Source organism: Nanorana parkeri, unplaced genomic scaffold (assembly GCF_000935625.1).
Source record: "Nanorana parkeri isolate BGI_ZX_2015 unplaced genomic scaffold, ASM93562v1 scaffold203, whole genome shotgun sequence".
Lineage (NCBI taxonomy): Eukaryota > Metazoa > Chordata > Amphibia > Anura > Dicroglossidae > Nanorana > Nanorana parkeri.
The window spans coordinates 117,579-140,807 of NW_017306471.1; the positions used below are offsets into that span (position 1 = coordinate 117,579).

General features: G+C 43.3%; 1 protein-coding gene across 1 annotated transcript in view; it reads left to right on the plus strand.

The window, feature by feature from the left end:
* Window positions 1-23,229, plus strand: part of GLRA1 (glycine receptor alpha 1) — a 108,386-nt gene that overhangs the window by 53,834 nt on the left and 31,323 nt on the right. The gene's annotated exons all lie outside the window — the stretch shown is intronic.

Sequence of the window (23,229 nt, forward strand, 5' to 3'; positions counted from 1 at the left end):
TATATATATACAGTATGTATATATTGTATGGTCCCAATTGCTGCACAATATGCAGTGAGAACAACATGGACTACAATAGAAACCTGAATAAGTTTGCACTTCTCCCTTCTCTATGCAAATGTGAATTTCTAGATGGCCATCAATCTTGAGAACATAGATATTGGTTAAAAAATAGGGGACTATTGAAGTCATAAAGAAATAACTAATTACTAATATGACCTAATTTTCTTGCCATGGGAAAACATATGCTGTGCAATCCAGTAAATCTCATAAAGGTCTGTCTTTCTGCCCCACTCCTCTAACTTATACAAACCAGAATGTGAGAAGTTGCTACTGAATTGTGGTGTTCTTTGCTAGGTCAGACCTGCACAGTCATAAATTGAAGAATCCTAAGAATTCTTCTTATGGGCAATTCTGATTTAATTCTAACTACTCTGACTTTTGAAGTAAAAGGTTTTGTATGACAACCAATGAAAGTGTGAACTGAAAAATAGGGTCTCCTTAAAGTGTATTTCCACTTTTGCAGCCAAATTGGGATAACACCTACTTTATATTTAGTAAATGTTCCCATTCACATAACATAACTTAAAAACATGTTTACAAAATTCTACTTACCTTATTACTTTCTGCAAAATCCTTTTTTTAGCTTTCCCATTCTATGTAATGTTAAGGAGGAGGCAGAGGAGTGCAAGACATGTCCTCCTCAACAATGGGTTAAAGATCTTAAGGCAGAACATTGTATGTTAATGCGCTTAAAAGAAAAAAAAAACAGTCTCTCACGTCATCCTATGTATAAACCTGCTGCAAAGATAAACATGAAAGGTATCATTGCACACTGCAATACTGCATTTTTGTCTTTTTTGACATCATGTGCACCAACAATCATCCCACGTTCAAAAGCTGTTAAATCGTGTTTTTTACCCATATCTCCAGAATAAAATTACTACTACTGTCGTAGTAAACAACCTGCTTCCCTATTTATAATGGTCTGGCCCTCTCGCATCTTCAGCGCAAAATTATAGCTCATTATAGCTGATTTGCCTACAAACGTCAGGTGGTCATAATAATCTGGCCAATGGAAATAAACCTTAAAGAGAAAGGGGTCCCCCTGACGTCTTATACTCAGCTTACTAGCACTCCCTTGCCAGTTCTTCCCCTCTGCAGCTGGCTACAATACCCAGAACTTCCAGATAAGGAGGAACGTGTGACTCCCACCCACACCCTTGTGACAGTGCTCGGGTGTAGTTGGCAATCATTAGACCCGAGCACTGTCAAATTGCTTGTAAAATCAGCGCTTCCTCAGGGCACTGACGTAGGCTGTAGAGGAGGAGATAGCGGAAACAGATCACAGGTAATGTGAGAATAGGGAAGTCAGAAGGGGACCCTTCACAGAGACACTTTAATTTTTCCTGTATTGGCAAGAGACAGTGTCTCTTTAAATTGAGTTATTTTAAATGGGTCCAAATGACATGAAACGTTTGCGGATTCTGGTAGTTCTATATTTCCCATGATATGACCATAATTGCTTTACTGCAGGGCATGTCAGTGTATCATTTCAAAAATCATCTGTTTTTTTTTCTGGAAGCAACAACATTTATAATTAGGCTGGCATGATTTCCCTTGGATTTATGGGTCGCTGATACATGTATAATAGAAACATGTTATTGTTAGTTTTTTGCTAAAGAATTAACCTCATGAGCTCTACTTGCACCCTTCCTAGTTATTTGAGCCATAGTTTGCAGGAGCCTCCTGACCTCCCAGCCTCAACCCACATGGGAATTGAAGCATTGCCCTCTCTTCACAGATTACTGGTCTACTGTGAGACTCTTCATTATAACACTATCTCAGTCTGTGCTCTCTTAAGACTGATTGATTGAAGTAAATGAAAACTAAATCAGCACAAGTCGCACCCAAGATAAGGCCAGACACTTAATTCAGCAGCGACTTGCAGTAAAAAAGTATTCCCTGCAGAGCTAATCATTTTAAACTGTATATATCTGTTCGGCAACAGAGAATGTTTGAAAGAGCTAATTACGTTCTGTCTCTAATGTATAATCATCATCCCATGAGTAATCATTTGGAGTAATTATTATTGAAGGGTCAGTCCACCTAAAACCTTTATTTCAGTTTTTCCTGGAAGGTAGAGAAGAAAACCACCCGAGTTCTTTTGTCTCGTAGGTAGTCTATTGGTGAGATCCCTGTGCTGCGTTCCCAGCTATGCCGACCTGCTATAGCTATATAAAAGGGTCTATCTTTCCCTGTTGGAGGCTTTATTTATTTTATATTATGGAAAATGCACTAGAAGGAGCAGAAAGCCACAAAGGTGGATGCGAACAACCAGAGCTCTCAGATGAACAGAAACAGAGTTAGGAATTATGTCAGGGACATCTCTCGGTTGAACAGTAGAAAGGCATCATCAAAGCCCATTTCGTGTGCACCTTACTGTATAACTGGTAACAAATTGTTGAGTGCGTTTGTCGTTTGTTTTGCTTTATCTCTCGGTTGAAGCCTCATATAAGAAACCATGAGCTGACTCAACAATGCAGCCTCCAGCTATAACTAAAATACCAGTTTTGGTTGAACTGATTGTTTAGGGTCCATTCAGACTGCTGGGATGTGGTAATGCAATTTGTCATATGTTACCGCAATGCAGCGTAACACACAATCCACAATATGTTGCTTTGTCATTGAGAAATGGCACCCCAATGCCTAAGTACAGCAATAGGCAATTCGCTACATGGCACCACACCACAACACACATGCTGTTGTGGGAACATGTCCATTTTCCATGTGTTAGGGCTGGTTTACACCAAAGGGCTGTGCTGAATGTGCTAAAGGCACAGTACCGGTCAAGTTATTGCACAGCGTAACTCTAAGTGCACTGGTGCATTGCCATTTATTTTAAATGGCATTCCAAAACACTTTTCAGCAGGCATGCATTGTGCTGCAGTGCATGGTATCGCAATAGTGTGAGTTGCATTGTCGCTTGGTGAAAAAAAAATGAATTCACTCTTTTTTTTCTGCATGGCACTGCAATGCACGCTATTGCAGTATTGTTACATAGTTACATAGTTAGTCAGGTTGAAAAAAGACACATGTCTTGTCCATCGAGTCCAACCTATTGTCCATCAAGTCATTCGAATGAATGGCAACGCAACACATCAGCATACCTAGTGTGCGGTGCATTGCACTGTGCAATTGTGCATGCTAAATGTACGGATGCTGTACCTTTAATGCAAAACGCTGTGCCGAACGCTGTACCTTTAACGCAAGGTGCTCTACCAGCCCAGTCAAAATGAAGGGGCTGCCTTACTGAGCAAACAGGAATGTATCTCTGTAAGTATATAATTGTGCAAACAGTAAAAAGAAACAAGGCCTAAAATATTAACATATGCAATTAGGATTATTTAAATTCTGCTGATCATGTTCACCTTGCAGGTTTTGGTTCATTGGAAGACATAATTAATATCTATCATAACTGTAGCTGTCGTTGCATATTGGCAAAAGTATGTTCTTCACACTTTAAATGCTACATCACTAAATTGGTTATATTCAGCGAATGCAATCTTGTCAGCTGTGGTCATGGTAGGCATAAGTGAGGTCTTTTAAAAACAGCCTGAGCCGAGAACGCTGTGAACAAAACTCTCCTGGATGGAAACTCATTACATCCACTCTATATGTGACCTAAGGGGCATTTCCATTCTTTATGAAAAAGCCCTAAACCACATGCTTCCTACAGACCTGATAGGCAGCCCAATCGCCAACTGAAGAACTGCGGACGGCAGGCTGATGCTGATGCTAATTATAATGCACTGGATTAAAACTGTTAGCCTGAAACAGAAAGTGCTATTATTGGCAGGACCTCCTGAGAAAGAACAGGCAGCAGATTTACAAAAAATTATTTTCTTAAAGCTAAAGTATGTTTAGAAGAGTAGCCCCCAGGAGCTGTTTAGCCATAATATGCTAGTATGGATGGCAAATTAGCACATTATGGCAGACTTACTTGCCAAAGTGATCCTCTCCAGAGCTGCGATGTCTGCATTCTCCTCCCTCACCAATGCTTCCATTTTCTTCCCGGTATTTTTTCTGATTTAGAGTCTTCAGCCGATTGGCCAGATAAGGAAACTCCCGTGCATGCACCCATCTGAAACAAGGCAAATTGTCTTGTCTTGAGTTGTCTTGCCTTGTTGGGCGTTTTTTCCAGTGCAGCCCCAACACATTGAGTGTGAATGGGCCCTATACATCCAATCTGCCACTGTGGCAGATGGACTTGCAAATCTCAACATACTTGTAGTCTATTGATTACTTCCTCCAGCCCCATAACCAAAGGTCTGTACTGCAGTACAGATCTGGGGCTCAGTCAATAGTCTAAAAGAGTCTATGCATTGCTCCTGTGATCCACTAACTGCAGTTGCAATCCTTTTCAAGTTCAAATGCAAAAAAAATAATGCATATTTGTTTTCTTTTTATTTGATATATATATCATTATTGTGTGTGCATTTATATTTATGGTCAAAAGGTGAGGTATCGTACTGAAAAAAAGATTTTGGCTTTGCGTCCCGTTTAGGTTTCTGGAAGTATGTAGAAAATAAAAACAGGGAGAAAAGAAAAAAGCTAGTTTCCCTGGAATAAATGAAATAAATCATTCCTAGCATGCCTTGAAATGCTGTTGGCAGGTTGTGAGTTAGTCTAGGGATCATGGACAAGGGATGTTAGGGATGTGAGGGAACACAAGAAAATTTGAGCTCACTGAATAATTGCTAACCCTGTACTGGTCTCAGTGGACAGTAGGCAAGGAGAAAAGGTGAAATATATTTGCGAACTTGCTTGCCTTTCTGTGATATATGAAAGGATATAAGACTAAAAGTTCACTTATCCTTTAACAATCACTATGTCACTGCCTATCACACGATGCCTAATGGCTTACAACAGTAGTTATGGAATATGACATAAAAAATATGGAGTTTTACTACTTTTTCTTGAGTGCAGTCGTGACATTACAAACAAGTTTGAAATACAATATGCCCTTACCTGTCAGTTCACAAATGGCAACGCCGTTGTATATATTGATGTCCAGCTGCAGCTCATCTGTCCTCTCTTGGGTTACCAGATAACAATAATAGTACTTCAACAGCCGTGTTTTCAATTACACACAAACACGCATTAGATTCAGCAAACGTCAGACCCGCATTTCTGAAGGTCTAAAAAGGATTGTGTTACAACCTCCCGAATTATCACTTCTCCAATGATTGGAAGGCTCTACAGTCCACACGCTGTAGTGTAGGGAAGATGAGTTGAGCTCCAACTGCCAGGGGAATGGGTATCAGGTGAGTAAAAGTTATCTGCACAGGTCCCCTAGACATAAATGAGTAGTTCACCCTTGCAGTGCAAGGGAGTTTTTTTCCCCCCGGTGATAGGTTTTAAAGGATAAGTTCACCTTTTGCAAAAATTTAAGAAATGCATAATTAGTAATATATATAAAAAATGCATTTCTCTAATATTTGCATTAAAGCCTGGAAAGCATTGCAATTGTGATCACTGGATCACAGCTGCAAAGCTCAGACTTCAGCACTTTCTCTCCCAGGCAGAGCTCCATACTGAGGTATGGAGTTTCAGTTAGGAGAGATGGGGAAGGATGGCTGGACTTCAAACTGCATTAAATCACCTCATACTGTGTCCAGCCATCCTAGCTCTTGGTAGATGCGGGAATATGGGCAGCTCTACCTAGAGCTAGGATGGCTGGACGCTGTATGAGGTGATTTAATGTAGTTTTAAGTACAGCCATCCTTCCCCATCTCTCCTAACTGAAACTCCATACCTACGGAGTTCTGCCTGGGAGAGAATGTGAAGAAGCCTGAGTTTTGCAGCTGTGATTGAGTGATCACAATTGCAATGCTTTCCAGGCTTGAATGCAAATAATAAAGAAATGCATATTAATTATGCATTTCTTTAATTTTTGCAAAAGGTGAACTTATACTTTAAATAACCCAGAGTTACACTATGCTGGTTTTATTTATGTTTTGAACTCCATTGCTTTGTATTAAGTTCCTGCCCAATATACTGAAGGAGATGTAGAACATTCCCGGTGATTTAAATATGTGGTGCTCAAGAGTGGCCAAAGATCTAGGAGGAGGAAAAACAGCACAGGGCGATTGCTGCTGCTTCAGGTGACTACCTGGAGAACCAATGATTAGAGCCTGTAACACAAACCTTTATAGACCTTCAGAAATTTGGGTCTGATATTTGGTGAGTGCTGAATCTCATAGGTATGTGTTGCTCCTTATCTTCCCATGTTCAGTTCCCTCTTCTGTTTCCTTCTTTGCAGCCATTTCCTCCCATAACTAATATCAAGGTCCTTCTCTTTTTCCCTTGCCTGGCCATTCTTGGGGCTCATTTACACTGGGCCATATCCTAAAATGCTCAGTTTTAGCGTGGGGGCTAGTGTGGTGTGACTGGTCCGGTAAAAGGGTGGTGTGCATTTACTTTTTTCTTTGGCTTTATTGAGTATACTCCAATCAGGTCCTTGCACAGCAGCGCATTGTGCGGCGGTACAGTGCAGTGACCTGCGGTGTGACACAGTATGCTGTGAAATAATGCAGCATGTCCAAAACTACCCTGCACCGCACATCACACCCCCAAAACAATTGTCTTTTATATGCTTTTGCAGTGACTGTTATTGTTGAGTTGCTGAAAATTCCGTCATCCATCTCTTCCTCATTTCCCCCTTCCCGCTCATACAGAGACACACACATATACATACATGCGCTCTCACCATTTTTCTCCTTATCTATTTATCTTTCCCTGTCTGCTGAGCTAGAAACAAAAAATTGATTACTAAAAAGAAAAACCAGGAACGCTGTATTTGTCTGTAAAATATATTCGGTATATTTTTCTGCAATATGGCTTTCTTTGTTAACTCCCCCCCCCCCATGGGAAGTCTATTCCCAGAGCACGTGGGAGAGAACTCTCTGTGTCAGCCTGAAATCAAGGTTATTGATATTTTCTGAAAAGAACAAAATGAACATTCTGCTGGAAAAATGAGTCTGTGGGACACAAATTATTAAAAAGAGAAAGTTTATGAAAGTATGAAGTGAAATCAATCAGCTCTTTGACTCTTTCATCAATTTAATAACTTCTCTGCTGGAAAATAGAAGCACGCATATAGTAGATTTTTCTAATTCTATTCTTATTGTAAAAGAAGAATACAGGAAGGAAAATTGAGTTTTAGTTTCTCCTTTAGTTTTAATCTAATCCCCATATTCACCCCCTGCTCTCACCACCTCTCCCACATGCCCCCATTTCACTTGCCAGTGCATCAACGCCCACCTATGCACCCGCTGCCACTGCATCGATGCATGCCTCAGCTTTTGTCACCACTGTACCAATGTGCACATCTGTTCAGGGTTGAGCGAACCAAGCTCTGATGAGCAAGGTCACACTGAGAAAGAGAGAAGAGATGGAGCATGCTTACTGAGGAAATAAACAGTGGTGTCCCTAGGCTTTTTTGCTGCCTGAGCCAGGGGGAGGGACAACAAATGACATCACTGGTTGCCAGGAGCTCAGTGGGATGCTGGCAAGTGTGTCCCACCGAGCTCCTGGCAACCAGTGATGTCACTGGTTGCTAGGAGCTCGACCCGATGCCAGCCGGAGCATCCCAGGTTGCTAAGAGATGGGTGGGGAGATGCAGAGCACTTACACGATCCCCAAGTCGGCTCTTACCAACCTGGGATGCTCTGACCGGAAAGGGGGCAGCAACATTGTACAGCAGAGCGGCCTGCCTGCCACTCCTCCCCCCCACGTGACCCAAAAAGATGCCAAGTGAGGCAACAGCCTCAGGCTGCCTTATAATAGGTTAATAGGGACAGCCCCAGGAATAGAAAAAAAAACAGCAAGTTCTCTTTACCTTCTATTTTATTAGGATATCACCTCCAGTGATCTCAAGTTATTTTGTTACATATAATTCACAATAAATACTGCTGCTGGCAAAGTTTTGTTTGTAAAGCATTTGAAAAGCACTTTTTCCTATGTTTTCTTTGACCAGTGTGTGAGGGGTCTGACATCTAATGTTGCACGTTGCTTATCATTTTGGAGTGCCGGCGTCTCTGCTTTTGCTTGTGACATCTAAGTGTGTCACTCTAGCAAGATGAGGTGGATCATAATGTAATGCATAATATCAATACTTCTTACAGAATTACTAAAGAGAACTGGGCTGGGTACCCTAGCTGAGCTAGGTGTTTTGAGTGGCTTGCATGAGACCCAGATCCTCCTGAGTTCCGTGCTATACTTACAAATGACCTCTGCAGAGGACGTTTTGTTTCTGCAGCATCCATTGACGAATAAATCCTTTTTATTGTTAACACAAACCTGAATCACAGACAGATGTTCTAAAATTCAGAGCGATGTCTGGAACTTTTTATTGCCAGTCTAATCATCACAATAGAATACAAGATGCTAGACAATTAACACTTCAAGATCCTCATTAAATTGAGGTATTAGTGGTCTGACTAAATAATTGAGAAGATGATGTTAGCAGGAACATTGCAATTATCTGATAATACACGATGACTGCCCTCTAATAATGAACCGATTGTTCTCAGTATAACCCTGTGTTTTATTTATTTGGAAAGTGTTTATGGTATTCTTTTTCCAATATATATTTTTGTCTTTTCTGTTGTTCCTGAAGGTTTTTTTTGTGTGTGCGAGGACATTGTTACTCACCTATTGTTACAAAGCATTGACCTATGCAGCTTTTCTAGGAGTGTGGAGTATAAACAATAGAGCCTTGTGTGTTTTTGCATTTATCTACTGCTAGCAAGCAGTAGATATATGCAAAAACATTTAAAAAAACCAATTACCAGTGTCTCCGCCGCGCGCTCCCGTCCGAAGATCTGAAAATTCTCAGGTGGCTGCAAAGGATCATAGGGCGGGCGCATGCACAGTAGGATCTTCACCCTGGAGAAGAGGAGAGACACATGGTAAGTCGATGCAGCAGTGTCCACCCGCACAGACTTCGTGGGACAGGGAGAGACAGGAGTCGGCGCTGGATCAGAGACCGGCACCAGCGCTGGAGGGATTCTTGGAAACTACTGGAAAGAAGAAGATGATCGGATCAAGAGGCATCATTTAAGCTAGTGGATCTGTACTCAAAAAAGCAAAGATTTGCTATCTTATACAAAATATCTAGAAGTGTTAAATTTGTCTAAGCAGTACACTGGAAAAAATACCTTTTGACTTAAATTGCTCTTGAAAAATAGTATTATGCTTCCCGTACCTGCCGTCTCAAAATTGCATATCTGCAGTATGAGATATAAGGCACTGCTGCCTCTGACTGCTAGTTTCAGAAGATCTGAAGTGATATTTGGTGATGTCATTGCTATGCTGCTCACTGTTTTCCTGAGAGGTTTTTGAAGAGGAAGTTGTACCTGAAGCAGGGCTGGATTTACCATTGGGCACAGTAGGCACGCGCCTATAGGTGGTAGAGGCAGGGAGTATACTGACTGGCTACCCATTTATTTTCCCATTGTCAATACCAATAAGTTATACCATATAAGGGTTTTTACACAGAATTACTATATTCTAATCCAGATCAGAACCAGGAAAACAAGTGAATACTATGTGTATAAGAAATGACCTTAGCAGTGGGGCCTTAAGAGTGGCAAAAGTTATGTGTGTACAGGCTCTAATGATAGAAATCCGGCCCTGACCTGAGAACCTGCTCTCTGCTTTTGCTTGCTTCATTCATTTTTTGCATCTGTGATTTCTGCTTCACTCCTGATGCTTTTAGATATTTCTCCAGTAACCATCATACTATTATTATTATTATTATTATTGTTAGTAGTATTATAAAGAATGTATATAGCGCCAACAGTTTTCGCAGCGCTTTACAAAATGGGGGAGACCGTATAGGTAAAATACAATTTCAGTACAGTAGGGTTAGGAGGGCCCTGCTCGTGAGTTGGGATGGGCCGAACACCCCCGTGTTCGGTTCATATTCGAATATTCAAACGGCCGAAATGTTCGAATACGAACTCAAACTCAATGCAAGTGTATGGGGGTCGAATGTTCGACCCCCATACAGCTGCCGGTACATGTAGCAAAACTGTGTCCCTTCAAACACAGACTGCTGCATGCCTTCGCTGCCCCCCCCTTACCTCAGCTGCTGTCCTGGCCTCCGGTCCCCTGGTCTGTCCGCTGCTGTCCTGGCCTCCGGTCCCCTGGTCCGTCTACGATCCGGTCTGGCCGTGGCTCCTCTGCCCTGCCCCCTGCCTCCTCTTCATTGCAGGCTGGGATCCATACCCAGCCTGCTATTGGATATTGTAAAATGCAAAAGCCAATTGCAAGCTGGCTATTGCATCCGCCCACTGCCTGCTGTCAATCAGCATGGGGGGACCTGATAGAGAACTTTCTCCTTCAGGCCCCTCCTCCGCTGAGCCCTGATTGGGCAAAGTCTTGCACCTGACCTGTGGTCAGGTGCAAGACTTTAACAAATCAGAGCTTCAGTGGGCATTTTGAATTATGGAATGTCCGCGGTCGAACAAACCGCGAACATCCCATAAAGTTCGGCGTTCGACGAGCGCTCGAACTGCCGATGTTCGATTCAAACTCATATTCGAGTTGAACACTGTTCAATTCGAATCACTACTACTCGTGAGAGCTTACAATCTAGTAGACTACCAGTGTTGCAGGGAGGAGGCTGTGAGGCGGCACGTCTGTCCCGGTCTGTCAACGATTGATTGATGAGGTCTGCTGCAGACCTCATCACTCGATCCTGCACAATCCTTTCGGCCAGCGTTCACTGAAAGAGCGCTGGCCGAAAGGATCCGGCTGCCGGCGCAGACTCAGCTACACGGTCTGCATCCGACAGAGATGCAGACCGTGTAGCTGCTCCCGCAAGTCAGGTACGCGGTCCTTGACCGCGTACCTGACTTGTGAGCTGGCTGCGGGCCACAAAGTACCGGCTCGCGGGCCGCAATTGGGCCGCGGGCCGGTACATTTGCCGCCCTGCCGGAATCAAGCAAACTCCTTGTTTGCCTCGCGGCAGATACGCCCCTCAATGGCAGTCGTAACTTTTTGCTAGCTTTCTGACTGACCGTCCTTGGAACCTGTGGAACAAACTTACTGAAGTGTTTTGCTTGGTGACATTTGGCCTTTTACAAATGCGGTTCATGTTCTGAGTTCATCCAATGCATTTTATTTTATAGACTGTACTCTAAAAATAAAGGATGACACATGGCATAATGACATATAACCTCTCGAGCGGTTCATCTTCTGTCTTTTAATCAAAGGAGACCTTGCGGCAGTAAGGACTAGGCAGGCCTATTAGGCCGCATCAGAGCAACTCAGATTAATGACTTTGGTCAGTTGCAGTCACTCTGTGTTGGTGAGGAATATAGAAAGAAATTGCATTTTTTTTTTACGTACAAAGCAGAAGAAATCGTATTTTTAGAAAGGGATCATTTAAATATTAAAGTCCTCAGCTGCCCCATAAATCATCCACCACCTCAGAAATGTGAACGAGAGATTAGAGTCTGATATGCCGTAGTTACTTGTCCACTGATGTCCTTACTAGCTAAGAATAAAGGGAGCATGGAATATAATGCGACAAATGCTCCACGTGGATGTTTTGGGATTTAGGAAAGTGACATTTCAACTTTTTGTTCTATCGTCAGCAGAAGAGGTACGTAATCTGGGGATAAATATTTGTATGTGTACAGGGGCCCCAAAAACACAGCAGTACTCAATAGAGGTCTACCCAATGAGAGTAAAACAGGTGTGTTACGGCTTATACATGTGACAAGTGGCCCCCCATGGGGTGTCAGATTTAGGATGTTCAAAGACAGATACACTATATTACCAAATGTTTTCGGATGCCTTAAGAGTTCCCTTCACTAGAACTAAAGGGCGAAGCCCAACCCCTGAAAAACAACCCCACACCATAATCCCCCCTCCACCAAACTTTACACTTGGCACAATGCAGTCAGGCAAGTACCGTTCTCCTGGCAACCGCCGAACCCAGACTCGTCCATCAGATTGCCAGACAGCAGAAGCGTTATTCGTCACTCCCAAGAACACGTCTCCACTTTTCTAGAGTCCAGTGGCGGCGTGCTTTACACCACTGCATCTGACGCTTTGCATTGCACTTGGTGATATAAGGCTTGGATGCAGCTGCCCCGCCATGGAAACCCATACCATGAAGCTCTCTACGCACTGTTGTTGTGCCAATCTGAAGGCCACATGAAGTTTGGAGGTGTGTAGCTATTGACTCTGCAGACCGTTGGTGACTTCCGTGCACTGTGTGCTTCAGCATGCGCTGACCCCGCTCTGTCATTTTACGTTGCCTACCACTTCGTGGCTGAGTTGCTGTTGTGTCCAGTTGCTTCCACTTTGTTATAATACCACTAACAGTTGACCGCTGAATATTTAGTAGCAAGGGAATTTCACGGAACACCTGAATCCAATGATTTGGAGGGGTGTCCCAATACTTTTGGTAATATAGTTTATGTGTATATTGAATCCGCTCAATACACTTTTTCTCCCCCATATGTCAGGAAATGCTCAGTAAGCACCAGGAATTGGTTGTTGTTACCCAAACTGTAAACGGGACAGAAAGTGGTGGGACAGCCAACATTTTACGTTTGACTCTGGAATAGGAGGAAAATCTAATAATAAGGACACCTGTTCCGTGACAGGGTTCTAAGAAGGGATTTCCTCTTATTTTAGAGACCTTTTCTCTCACTTGTTGTCTCTTGGACAGGAGGAAGTAAAGGGAAACTTTCACAATGGAGCAAAGATAGCAAAAAAAAAAACATTCATAGGTTTTAACTATTGCTAACTTTATCCAAAACGAAAAAAAAGTCTTGGTTTTACTTACACTTAAAGTGATAATGTAGATAATGCACAATCAGTGACAGGGTCACTTTAACATGAAAAGTATATCTAATGCTTATCTTGAAGCAGTTGCTTTAGCCTGCATGTATAAAACAGAGGTACACTTTAAGGCCTTGGTTCTCAACTGGTGGGTCGTGACCCAAAAGTGGGTCGCAACCCCATGTTCAGTGGGTCGCCACATGCCTTCCACTTTTCTAGGTGAGCGACTCCTCAGCCTCCCCCTAGAGCAGCACTGTCAGTTCTCGCACGTGCAGCCATTCAAAATATGCTGCTCGCTGCCGAGTGTCAGCATGAGGTGGAGTGGGCTAGAAGTATGGCCATAAGGGAACTCCATCCATATGTGCATTGCTTACAGCTCCCACATGTGCCCTGCAGAGGTGCCTGGACTGGACTGACGTCACATTCTGGCACCTCTACAGGGATCGCAATGGAGCTGTACAAGCACATATGGCTGGAGCTCAGTCACAGCACAGCAGCCTACACTGGACCCCAAGCTGAGGATCCACTCCAGTTCTCATAAGGTAGGGACACTGGGGGGATCTTAAGAAAAAGTATTTTTGGTGTGCGTGTGTCTGTCAGTGTTTTTGAGGGTCCATTCACACTAGTACAGTGCGTTAATCACCACAGTCCCATGCAATTATTGCACTGTACCACGCAATCGCACCTACTACATGTTCTGGTGTGAGAGGTGTGTTGCATTGCCATTAATTTGAATCACACCCCTAACACACCTCCCGCCCACAGTCCGATCGCCTGCACCCGAATGCCCAGTACTACAATGCCGTGCATTACATTGCAGTGCATCTTGGGTCGCGACTTAATGACCAAGGACAAATGTGGGTCCTGAGGTTACACAGGTTGAGAACCACTGCTTTAAGGGACATGTTTAAAAAGCAGTGAATGTGACTTTCATCAAACATTCACTAGTGATGAATTGATCACTGTCATTAAAACACATGCACCAGTAAGATTGGTGAAAGTCTGAGTCACTGCTTTATAAATGTACCCCTAATAGTTATTTATTACAGGTACTTACTGTATATAGTGCCGACAATTTATGCAGCGCTTTACACAGTGCACATTCACATCAGTCCCTACCCTGAAGGAGCTTACAATGTAAAGTCCCTATCTCACATGTATACATACATACAAGGGTCAATTTAGACAGGAGCCAATTAAGCTTCCAGCACGTCTTTTGAATGTGGACGGAAACACACGCAAGCAGTGGCGGAACTACCGCCGGTGCGGCCGGTGCAGCCGCCCCAGGGCCTGAGGCTGTGGGGGGGCCCAGTGGGGTCCGGACATGAGCACCCCCACAGCCTCAATGGGGTCTGATTTTGCAATATGTTTTAACGTAATCTCGCCCAGTTTTTCGGCGGTGGAATAGGTGAAGCATTCCAACGCTTTCTCCGCTGTTCCAGGGCAGATCAGCATCGCAAATCGCATGTGCAGGAGAACCGATCTGCTCTGGAACAGCTGATCGGTCCTGAAATGTCACTTCTATCCGACTTTGTGAGTGAGTGGAATGTGAGATCGCAGTCGGAGAGAAGTGACATTTCAGGACCGTTCAGCTGTTTCAGGGCAGATCGGTTCTCCTGCACATGCGATTTGCAATGCCGATCTGCCCTGGAACAGCTGGGAAAGCGCTGGAATGCTTCACCTATTGGAGGTCACACATTCCACTGCCGAAAAACTGGGCGGGATAACGTTAAATAATTTGACCAGGTCACCAGTCACACATTCTAACGTAGTCACAACCTTTAATAGAACACCGCCATCAGGGGGTATGGTCGGTACCCATGTGGGGGGCCTTGGCAGCCTGGGGGGCCTCTTACATGGGTATCAACTGTACCGGGGCGGCATGGCAGAGGTGACAGGGGTGGGGGTGGAGGAGGCCGGGCCCCAGCAGCAGCAGGTAAGAAGAGTTGGGAGGAGGTACAGGGAAAGGGATCCCGATGATCAGACCAGCCCACCTGGGACCCTGCAGAGCCCACCATAGAGAGTCTCAGGTGGGTTATGCAGGATCTATGGTGTGCTCTGCAGGGTCTCAGATAAGTCCAGCACGCTACGACAACATTAGAGACCGCTGGGGGGGCCCCCCTTCTTGGGAGGGGGACCCAAGATAAAATCTTGCACCAGGGCCCTTTGGTTATTAGGTCCGCCACTGCACGCAAGCACGGGGAGAACATGCAAACTCCTTGCATTTTTTTTATCTGTACCTAGCTTATAATATGTACTGTCAGAAGGGATCATTTTTATCTCCATGCAACTAATATTTCATTAAAGATGAATATACTGTATTTCCACTGATTTTTAAGAAAATAAGTTTTGCAGCAGGCAGTCTGGTGCCTCCAATATGGGATGAACTTGGTACTCTGCTAATTCTGCAACTGTCAGGTCTAAACAGTTCCTTATAAGGCCTAGGAGGGGACAGTTGTCCACCATAGTCTGCAAACAAGCCTACAGGACCTGTCAGAGCTCATAACCGCTAAGTATTAACTCTCTTGATCTCTAGGCCCCGGCTGTCCATCTCAACATCTGTGGACATGTGTCCACTACTAACCATTGAAATTATAACATATCTATGATATCTACTCTCATCTATATTTTAATATCACACAGAAATATTGATATCATTAGAAAAGTGGCATTATAGAAGTGTCAGCTGAAGTATAACCAAACACTTTCTACTTCCCAACCCTCAGCTCTCTTTATTAGGTGAGGATTGGCTCAGTGACACCCTACTGAGCAGGGGTAGGCAAACTCTGGCCCTCCAGCTGTGTTCCAACTACAAATATCATTAAAGGAGAAGTATGGGGTCAGGGCTTTTCCCCATAGTTCTCCTAAGGGTAACGGGAGGACACAAACTAGCGTCCTCCCGTCACCCAAAGCTCAGTATACTGCGAGCTACAGCTCGCGGTATACTGAGACGCTGCAGCTGAAACGGATCCCGACAATTATGTTTGGATCCACCCAGCTGCGTGAGTGACAGCTGGCTCTGCCTTTCTAGAGGCAGAGCCAGCTGTACCCGCCCCCTCCCCCGTCCGTTCCGCCAGTCAGCGATGGAGAATAGGACAGGGGAGGGGGGAATCCAGTCCCTCCCCTGTCACGGCTCTCTGCAGTGACAGGATCGCAAAGTGAGCGAGCGCCGGTATGTGCTCGCTCACTTCCCGATCTACTGAGCCGACCTGTGACAGTTTCATTGTCACAGGTCGGCTAGAACAATGAGGTGAGTGAAAATCACTCACCTCATAGTTCTCCTTTAAGCATTGCAAGACTCTGACAGCCACAGGCATGACACCCAGAGACAGATGCATGATGGAATTTGTAGTTTCACCACAGCTGGAGGGCCAGAGTTTTCCTACCCCGAGGGGGTCCACAAAAGCAGCTGCAATTGCGGCTGACAGTGCTCAATCTTCTATTGGAACTAAGCATGAGTGCCAAGAGTCATTTCTGAGGGCCAGGGACTCTGTCAGAATCGGATTAATGCTGCAGTGAATTGGACTCTGTTGGAACCACCTATCAGGCAAACCTGATCAAAAACCAGGCAATAAGTATTTTTTATCCTGTTTATTTTACTGTTGCTATTGTCTGTTGTTGTTTTTTTGTAATATCTTTTCTGTAAAAAAATTTCTTTTCTTTTCATTAAAACCATATTTTAAAATCTCTAAGCTTATTTTATAATCAGAAATGAAAGAATTCTTACCTTTTTGAAGAAAGCTACAATTTTTTAAACGATAGCAAAACAAATAAAACAGATAGCGCCTTCTCCTCGTGTAATACCGTTTATTAAATAGAGTAATTAAAAAGGGGCATAAAAAAACAATTTACATATTGGCATAAGGAATGAGCAATAAGATGCAAAGCAGGTCCCAGAAAAGACCAACTAGCTGATGCGTTTCAGGGGGAGATGCCCCCTTCCTCATAAACGGTATTACATGAGGAGAAGGCGCTGTCTGTTTTATTTGTTTTGTATGTCTTATGAGTAGGGCAGCCTTTCCTCCAAGGATTGGTGTTGAAGAACTTCTGAGCTTTGGTTAGCTGAGCACTGTGGTGTGCAGTTTCTTTGGATTTTTTAAACACTTTCATCTCTGTCTGGCATGGCAGTGGGTGTCACAGACATTTCTTAAAGGTTAGAATTACTATAACAGATACTGTAAACGGTGCGTGTTTCCATAAGTCCCCATTCACATCTGAACACAAAAAAGCGTGCTTTGACACATGTTCGCAAAACATCTAAAAAACACAAAGTATGCTTGCCGTGACATTGCCAGTTAAGGCCACCCCAAATGGAACTGGACAAATGTGTGTTTTTCCTCCATGTTAAAACATGCACAAATGCGGAGGAGAAAAACGCAGAACACACGTTGCAGATTTTGCTAAATGCACTACCTTCAGAACCCCATTGAAATCAATCGGGCGTGTAGCAAACACGAAAAACAAAAGTGCACTAACGCGTGCAAACATAACGTGTGTTCCCTCTACACTTGGGTGTGAATGGGGCCTTAAATCATGTTGTGCCAGCTACTGTTTTTGTGTGTTAGGGGTGAAATTTGGAGTTAACCGACCCCAGTGATGATCACTCAGTCTGCTGGCACTTGGATTGTTGTGCCAAGAGCTGGAAAATGTCTGTGCAGAGTAGGCCTAAGTTGCCATCATCACATTAGGGGGTACAAGAGATGGCTCTGTATCATTGGAAATATGCTTTAGAATGCATTCACTGGTGTGTTCAACTAGAACTTCCAATTCTGCTGGAATAAAACAATTTGGATCATTATTTTCTCCAATTGTTTTTCATTCATCTTTTAGTGCAAAGGATTTTTGCACTTTAGTTGCTTCTGCATTCACTCTGTCCGCTATAAGCTGATCACTTAGGGGGTGAGTGAAAAACGGAGCCGAATTGAAGTGAGCCGAACACCGCTCAGCTATTCACTTCGGCCCTGTATGCTAATTTCAGCCGTACATCGGCTAAAATCAGCCGTACATCGGCTAAAATCAGCCGTACATCGGCTAAAATCAGCTGTACATTGGCTAAAATCAGCCGTACATCGGCTAAAATCATCCGTACATCGGCTAAAATCAGCCGTACATCGGCTAAAATAAGCAGTACATCGGCTAAAATCTGCTGTACATTGGCTGGCTTCAGCTGGTTTCGGTTCAGCTGAACATGGGGGACGGACAGCAGTGAGTGAATAGCCAAATGCTGACAAACAGCATTCAGCTTGGTTATTCTGCTCACTACCTCCGAGGTCTGCTCAGCCAAGCCAAAGCACATGCAGTCGGCTCTGCTGAACCGTTCGGCTGCTGTACAGGCTATTGTGAATAGCCCGTACAGCAGCCCTTCGGTTCGGAGGCTTAGTCCTTCGGCTCAATAGTGAATAACCCCCTTAATGTTGACCTAGAAGACCACGCTGAGAGCCTAGTTGATGGAGATTTGTGAGATCTGATCTCACATGATGAACAATACAGAGTTTTACCTTTTCTTTAGTTTTGCACACTAAGATATCTTTTTGTTGGTTAAGGGCTTCAGTCTTAGTTCTGCTATGGAGTCCTCTATGTTAGTGTCTGTCAAGAATGCAGGCTCCGGTAACGTTCATAAGCCTCTATGCCTGGTCTAAATAAAGCAAACTTCATCAGATAGCTGAACTCACCAAATACTTTCCATCTATGAATATCATGATTGCATGCAGAAGGGTCCACGCAAACAATATGATACGGTAGATGTTGGTATTTGCAGGTCCAAAGGAATATTTCACTCCTGACCTCAGTGTGTCTTTCAGGAAAGAAAACAGGAACTCAGACTGATGAAGGAGGACGTTACAGCCTACAAAAGGCAGGATCCACAAAATGAGTGCAATAAAAACAGTGATCATAACCATGAACAATTACCTAAGTAGAAAAGCACAGGAAATAAACAAACATTGAGTTATATTGCCCATATAACTGCTGAAGGCAGCACATTCATTCTTTCATTCCCTTCTTAGCATTTTTGTTTTCATTTGTATATAATCTTTTTATATTTGCATATGTTCATGTTTGTAGCGCCAAATAAAAAAAAATGCTGTATACCAATAAAAGAGTATAGAGCCTTAATAATAAGGACAAATCAAAGATTCAAATTTGCAGTTAGTTTTTTTTAATACTAAATATGTAGTTAATATACTAGTTACCTCTAATTATTTTTATTTACTGTTTTATTCCCTTACCTTTTTTAATGTTTGTATAGTAACATTTTTAATTTGTGTTAGTCTTTTGTAATGCCAAGTTAAGGAGCACTTTGGGGGGTACACTTCGACATCATTAACTTGGCTGCCGGAGCACCTTGTCCCGGCACTGCTCTGTCCTCTAGTTATATACATTAAACAAGTTTCCTCTCAAGCTAGCGTTACCCTTTAGGAAGCTCTGCACATCCTGCCGTGAAATTGGTTAAACTTTCCATTTAACACGCTAAGGTCACCAGTCGCACACATAACACTGAAATAAAAAGCTTTTGGGCAGTTAATTTAAGTAACAGAAACCTCTTCTGCATAACTGGATCGTAGCTCTATTTACAGAGTATTGAACCAAACCTAATGAGAAGGGGAAAATTGGACAATGAAATTAACCTAATGCACCTGCGTGTCAATAATAGACCGCTTTGTCAGCAGTTTTCACTCTGTGTGGAAAGAAGGTGACTTTCGGAATTAGAAGCACGGAGTCTGATGGAGAGAAGGTCATATACAGCTAAATACCTGAGAGAAGTAGTGTGAAGCTAAAAAAAAAATTTTTACACAATGAGTGAATGAACATGTAATTAATTACACATTAACCTGAGAGCAGCTATAAAAAGGACACATATTCTACACAAGACACCCTTTTATGAAAGCGGAGCATGTCCTTAAAGAGAAATTCCTAGGCATTTTTAGTTCTTGGAGCTTGCTTGACAGAACCTTTTAATAGGGTTTTGCACTTTTCAACTGTTAAAGAACTCCAGGCAATCAAAAGATGAACCCTTGCAGTTGGGCCGCCCCTGCACTGCGAGGGTTAACTGCTCCTTTTGGTCTAGGAGGCTAAAATAAAGAAGATATGCTCATCCGATCCTTGGTCATACAGCCGTGACCGCTCATCTCTCTCCCCCTTCACTCCGGTGGTGAAATGTCCCTCGGCGTCCTCACATCTAATGCAGTTGTATTAGACATGATGATGTCACGGGTTCTTAGACTTTTGAAGCCAAACTACTCATTTTGGTCTAGGTGGCTAAAATAAGTAAAATATACTCACGTGATCCTCAGTCCCACCTGGGTCCGGCGGTCTAAATATCCGTGATGTCATAACATCAAATGCTGCTGTGTTAGATGTGAGGACGCCGAGGGAAATTCTACCACCAGAACGGAGGGGGAAAAAGGAGAGCAGTCACCGCTGCAGGACTGAGGATCAGGTGAGTATATCTTTATACTCATTTATTTCTCATATTTTAGCCCCTAGACCAAAATGAGCAGTTAACCCCTGCAGTGTAGGGTTGACACCACTGCCAGGGATCATGTTTCGATTGCCTGGCGTTCCTCTTTAAACTTATTTGTATGAACATATTGCATGTACAATGTTGTAACTGCTCCCTCTAGTGGATGTCAATGTCAATAGTACAGATAAGGCCACCTACAGAGTAGACATTATTTAAAGTACTGTAGATCTAAACCCTAAATGGATGACAATTGTTTCCTAATGCACTGAGTATTATAAACAGTTGCCTTTTGTTTTCATTACATCCCGTTTTCATCTTTTTTTGCATCTCAATGCTGTGGATCTCCTCTAGCCTCTTTCAGCCTCTTCCTGTCTACATACACTCACCGACCATCGGCTGAACATCATTGCTCTGGAATGATTTACTGATAGTGACAATGGTGACCATGCCTGCGTCGACACAGACGTTTGTATAGTCTTGATCGGAGCTTGTGTGACAGGGTGACAATGTAGGAGTACAACTAAGAGACAGTTGTCACCCCATAACAGGAAGTATCTGAGCAACAACCTTTGTGGAAGAATCACCGAGTATTCTTTTAATGAAAGCTGCAGATTTAAAAAGATTAAACACTTTTGAAATTACATTAACATGTTAAAGCTTATATGAGATTTTAGGGATTAGGCTTAGATCTAATTTAATGAAAGTCTATGGAAGAGTAATCACTTTTCTGTGCTACTAAGAAGTAAGCACGAGTATATGTAATGAGCAAATATAGCTTTTCGCATGTATAAGTCTGTTATTCCAGACTGTTCATAGAAACATTTATTTGGTGTTATTTGAATTAGCATCTGTTGATTATTTTACTCTATTACATTTTAAAGCTGTACAGTTAAATGTGCAATTAAAATACATTGATGGGAAATATTTCACCATGTTTTTTTATTCAGATCAGCCAGTCCAGTTATCTAGGCGCTCCTGCCAGATTGCAGAGCCAGGTCTAGAACTTTTCTGCAGGCTACACAAAGTTTATTAACACAACCAGGTCCCGGACCCAACCCAACTTATGACTAGATAATGGAGGAATGGAGGAACAATGGCTAAGGCTGGCCATACACTGCTCTATTTTTCTCTTTCAAATCTCAGGGGCTGAACGAGCAGATTCCTCCATCAACACTATTAGTGTGTTGATCAAGGAATCCCCACTGTTTCCTCATGGCCACGTGGTCACTGTCAGAATACCCGAATAGAGCCGGCAGCTCATTGGTTGCCCGCTCTGTTCATACGGAGATATTCCGTGCAGCTCCTTCAATAAGCTGATTGAAGAATGCCGACCTTAAAGGAGAACAATGGGGTCAGTGCTTTTCCCTTCAGTTCTCTTCAGGGTCACTAGTGTCCTCCCGTGACCCAAAGCTCAGTATACCGCGAGCTACAACTCGCGGTATACTGAGACCGCCGCAACTGGGACAGATCCCGACATTGCTATCGAGATCCACCCAGCTGTCATTGAGCATGATTGGCAGCTGGCTCTGCCTATCGAGAGGCAGAGCCAGCTGTACTAGCCCCCTCCCCCGTTAGTTCCTCCAGTCAGCGCTGGAGGATCGGGCAGGGGAGGGGGGAATCCCTGCAGGGAGCCGTGAGTGACAGTCACGGCTCTCTGCAGGGACAGGATCGAGAAGTGAGCGAGCGACTGTATGTGTTCGCTCACTTCCCGATCTATTGAGCCGACATGCGACAGTTTCATTGTCACAGGTCGGCTCGAACTATGAGGTTGAGTGAAAATCACTCACCTCATAGTTCTCCTTTAAGTGTGCTGACAGTGGTACCCACTTTGTGAATTTCAGCTGGTTCTCCAAGAGCTGGCTGAAATTCACAGTGTATGGCCAGCTTGAATGACGACGTTTCCCCTATTCTCACCCCTCCTTGTCCAAGTATGTTCCTTGTCAGCACTGTGCTAAGCACTGAAGCATAAATGACTCATTGTAGCCCCTCTCACTCCTAATCAAAAACTCCTCCTCACAAAGGAGTACAGCAAGCTGATATCAATACATATTAAGGTACGTATGCTAGTTCTCTGTAAAATACATGCAATTATCTTTTTTATGAGTAATACATAACTGGAAAAAATTACATTTTAAAATCTGCCCTGATTTTAGGTTTAAGCTAAATTTGCAGTAAATATACAGTCTACTGCCCGCAGTGTACCCCGAATGTGACAAAATCTCTGATTTTGAATCCTTTTATCCTCTGAAGTGGGAAGGATTATACCTTGGAATTATCTACATTTTTTTTTTTTTTTAATTTCCAGTGTCTAATCCTTCTGTAGGTAGCAGTATAACCTGTAGGTTTAAGACTTCCTGTGTCCCTCACCAGACTCCAAGAAAATAAGTTATGATGTGTCAGAAATCTTATTTCCCTGGCTATCATGATAATTATGTGGCTTTATAGCTTACTAAATCACTGTCTCAGAACAGATGTTTTTGTAACAAATGATACCCCTACCTCCAGATGGACGAATCACCTGCTGTAGCAATAGCACTAAGCTTGTTCTTCACCATTGGCCATGTACATTAACTGTGGAGGCCCAAAATTGGTGCCCCTTTCTCAAAACACCAGCCCAGTGCTGATGGACATCAGATTCTTTCCCATCTTTAATGACCCCAGAGCCCATGATCATGACTGTTCCCAAACTTGCATCTAGTGCTTGCCTATATGACTGTAATAGAAATACTTAGTTTGTAAGCTCATTCAGGGCAGGGATTGATGTGAATATACTATGTAGTTAGTTAGGACACGTACATGCCAGGTGTGTTTTTTAGCCTCAGTCCAAATCATTCCATAAACCATCAGATTCCAGGAGATAAGTGGCATGCCCACTGCTTGGGGGGGGGGGGGGGGGGGGA